The 4,240-nt window shown below is 41.9% G+C and overlaps 1 long non-coding RNA gene across 1 annotated transcript; it reads right to left on the reverse strand.

Annotated features, from left to right (window-relative positions):
- Positions 1-403: 403 nt before the first annotated feature.
- LOC125145334 lies at positions 404-1,428 on the reverse strand. Its single transcript, XR_007143705.1, has 2 exons — positions 1,287-1,428; positions 404-971 (listed from the first exon to the last, which is right to left on the reverse strand). It is a non-coding gene; the product is annotated as an uncharacterized LOC125145334 (long non-coding RNA).
- Between the last annotated feature and the right edge of the window lie 2,812 nt (positions 1,429-4,240).

Here is a 4,240-nt window from a genome sequence, read left to right on the forward strand (position 1 = left end):
TGTGTGGGGTTTGTATGTTCTCCCCGTGCCTCGGGGGTTTCCTCCGGGTACTCCGGTTTCCTCCCCCGGTCCAAAGACATGCATGGTAGGTTGATTGGCATCTCTGGAAAATTGTCCGTAGTGTGTGTGTGTGTGAGTGAATGAGAGTGTGTGTGTGCCCTGTGATGGGTTGGCACTCCGTCCAGGGTGTATCCTGCCTCGATGCCCGATGACGCCTGAGATAGGCACAGGCTCCCCGTGACCCGAGAAGTTCGGATAAACGTTTGTGTGTGTGTGTGTGTGTGTGTGTGTGTGTGTGTGAAATAGATTTAACTTGAAATTCTCTCTATGACTTATATTGATATAAAAAAATTTAATACCTCAAAAAACTTTATTTACATGAAACATTTAAGAAGAAACACCATTGAGATCATTAATAATCATTTATTTCGACACGGCAGGCTTCATGGAGGTGATTATCTTTCGTTGAATCTTTTTTGGGTTAAAATGACAGATATTAAACTTTTCCCTTCCTCACTTTATTCCTCTTCCAAACTCTGTTTTGTTTTGTTTTTTTCTTTCTTTCTTTACACGCATGCTTAAAAAAAGACCTTTGGTGCCAGTCTGCTTGAGTCACAAACCCGTACACACACGTGTTTTTAGCTCAGCAGGTCGCTCCAAATCAACAGAATCAAAACGTTTCATGATTCTATTATTAAAGATATATAAAGCAGGACAGAAATACAGAGAACATAATGACGGAAAAGTGGAGGAGAAAATTCCAGCACAGGCAAAAATAGTTAAAGCAAATAAAAAAAAAATAGAAAATAAAAAAAAACACGTGAAGTGTCTGAGAGAGAAGGAGACGAATGAGAAAAAAGAGGGATGAAAAGAGGAAAGAGGGTGAGAATAAACTGCTGAGGGCAAAATGTTCCAGCAAATTCCTCTCCAAACAAACAGCATGTCAAAGTGTCACCGATGAGCGTTTAACACTGTAAATGAGAAACACACACACATGCGCGCGCACACACGAACGCACGCACACGCACGCACACGCACGCACACAGACACACACACACACACTCGCGCACACACACGCACGCACACACGCAGGCACGCGCGCACACACACACACACACACACACAGGGACATAAAGACACTTAAAATAAAACTCAATGGAAAGCACATCAGCTCTAGTGAGATCAACAGACTTTTTTTTTTTAAGTTATTTATATAGAATTCCACTCGGTGGTCATGGCCATGTCTGTGAAAAGGATTCACGGTTGGATTGCTTTCGTTTTCTCACCCAAAAATGTGCCACTTTCTCAAGGCTGAGCTTCAGTGTTTACTATCTCACTCCATAACAACAGACGCACGTGCACCTGCGCCGCTCATCACAGCCCGCACAAGGAGAAAAACAGCCACGTGATCGGTCACGTGATCCAGGCGATCAGATCTGTTCGAAATCTCAGCGTAATGTCGCGCGCGCACTTTATTCTCATCCGGTTTACAACATGTTAAAGAACATCCGGGAGTTCCAGTGAACAGGAAGTAACGTAATCTGTTATTGTTCACAAACCTACAGCAGACTCACGTGTACAGGTCAATAACTACTGTCTAAACTAGTGCACAATTAAAGTGACTCAGTGACTCTGACTCGTGTTAAGGTGACTCTGACTCGTGTTAAGGTGACTCTGACTCGTGTTAAGGTGACTCTGACTCGTGTTAAGGTGACTCTGACTCGTGTTAAGGTGACTCTGACTCGTGTTAAGGTGACTCTGAACACTGTTTTTTTGTTTTTTGCATTTTTATTCTGTTAATTCTTATTTAATTTATTATTCGTTATTTCCTTTATCATTAATTATGTTTACCTTCTGCTCTGTGTTTATGTTCTGTAAAGCTGCTCTGAGACAAAGTCTATTGTAAAAAGTGTTATACAAATAAACTCGAATTGTTTTTCTCTCACTGAACACTCTGTATGTCACTGAACACTCTGTATGACACTGAACACTCTGTATGTCACTGAACACTCTGTATGTCACCGAACACTCTGTATGTCACTGAACACTCTGTATGTCACTGAACACTCTGTATGTCACTGAACACTCTGTATGTCACTGAACACTCTGTATGTCACTGAACACTCTGTATGTCACCGAACACTCTGTATGTCACCGAACACTCTGTATGTCACTGAACACTCTGTATGTCACTGAACACTCTGTATGTCACTGAACACTCTGTATGTCACTGAACACTCTGTATGTCACTGAACACTCTGTATGACACTGAACACTCTGTATGTCACTGAACACTCTGTATGTCACTGAACACTCTGTATGTCACTGAACACTCTGTATGTCACTGAACACTCTGTATGACACTGAACACTCTGTATGTCACTCAACACTGTATGTCACTGAACACTGGAGAAGGTGTTAATAACGACTGATCGACTATTCTGATGGTTTTACTCACATATAAAAATCCTTCCACTCCTTTCCAAGCAAACCTGCAACCAAAAATAGTGTGTTATTGAATCATGTGATCCACCGTATGTTAGGACAGTTTCTGTCAGCGCTGATGGTCTACAGGAAGCCTTCGTTTACATCTACAGATCAATACACGTGACAGATCAAAGGAAAACTCATTTATTTATTTATTTATTTATTTATTTATTTATTTATTTATTCATTCATTCATTCTGGCTTTGCTCTCATGGTGTGACTCGACCTCATCCTTTTAAAGAGACACGACGCTGCAGATCAATCGACTGACTTTTCTTATCTCCCGTATCTCAAATGTTTCCATTCAGATGGGCGTGGTCTCTTCCAGGATGACTCCGCCCCCGTCCCGTGATAACGACAAATCGCACGCCGTAGCCTTCGTTAAAAGCTTAGTGTAGACTTTAGAGCGACGTCTGGAGTGGAGGTCCAAAATCTTCATCGCACTGAAGATGATCGGAGCTGGTACAGTGTCTGGATGCCTCGGGATGGGTGTGAAAGAGAGAAGCAGTGGAGAGGGATTAACATATCTGCTGTTCATGAAAATGTGCAAGTCTGATGTACTGGTGCATGATATTATGGGATGTATAATGTTTGTGTGTACGTCTGACTAAAGAGATGAGTTTTTAATCTACATTTAAACTGGGAAAGTGTGTCTGCGCCCCGAACACTATCAGGAAGACTGTTATAAAGTTTGGGAGCTAAATAAGAAAACGCTCTACCACCTTTAGTAGACTTAGATATTCTGGGAACTACCAGAAGCCCTGAGTTTTGTGATCTCAGAGAGCGTGAAGGATTGTAACGTGTTAGAAGACTAGTTAGATACATGGGAGCTAAACCATTAAGAGCCTTGTACGTAAGTAGCAGCAGTTTGTAATCAGTTCTAAACTTAACAGGTAGCCAGTGTAGAGATGATAACATTGGGGTTATATGGTCATACTTTCTTGTCCTAGTGAGAACTCTGGCAGCTGTGTTTTGGACTAACTGTAGCCTATTTATTAGAGAGTCAGTGTCATGGATCATTAAAGCTCATCTGGTGACTCCTGGTGCCTTGAAACATTAATCTTGTTTTTTTTTTTTTCCTTCAAACCGTCACCTGTCTTATGTACATGTGGTTAAAAACAACCGAGAGTTGACGTGTAAACGTCTGAGCTGCGAGAAACAGAAAAAGCAACAGACGCTCAGAGTTAAGAGCTAAACACGCTGTAGATGCGCAGGTACGTCCGAGCTCGGAGATACAACGAGGAGAACAGGCTGAAACGTGTCATCGACGTCGTCCCGCATTTCTGTCTGTCGTCTCCTCTAACGATTTAAGGTGCAAATGTCCATCGTGCTTCCAAAGCAGCACCCAGTGTCAGTATGAAAAAGCTCTGGAATATTCCAGGAATCAAAAAAAGACAAAACACTGGCAGGTCTGTGACATTTCAGTTCCATGGAAAGCTTGGCCGAGGGACAGACGGACAGGTTGGACTGGGAAAAGGACAGCTGAAAGACAGGAACTGTAAATTTGGAAGAAAGCGGAAAAACAGTTCAAGATGCAGTTTGAAGTTGATGTTAAAGCTCAGTAGATACTGACAGAAACCACCATCGTGTGCGCTGGACTGGAAATCTCCGGCAGACGTCGAGTCAAATCTCCATTGTCGATTTTTTTTAAAGCGTGGTGTTTATTTCATGTTTTGCTGCTTTTTAAAAACATAGTAGCATCATTTCCATACATTATTCTGGAAGAAGATTTTCCGTTAAAAATATCAAAATA

Source organism: Tachysurus fulvidraco, chromosome 8 (genome assembly GCF_022655615.1).
Source record: "Tachysurus fulvidraco isolate hzauxx_2018 chromosome 8, HZAU_PFXX_2.0, whole genome shotgun sequence".
Taxonomy (NCBI): domain Eukaryota; kingdom Metazoa; phylum Chordata; class Actinopteri; order Siluriformes; family Bagridae; genus Tachysurus; species Tachysurus fulvidraco.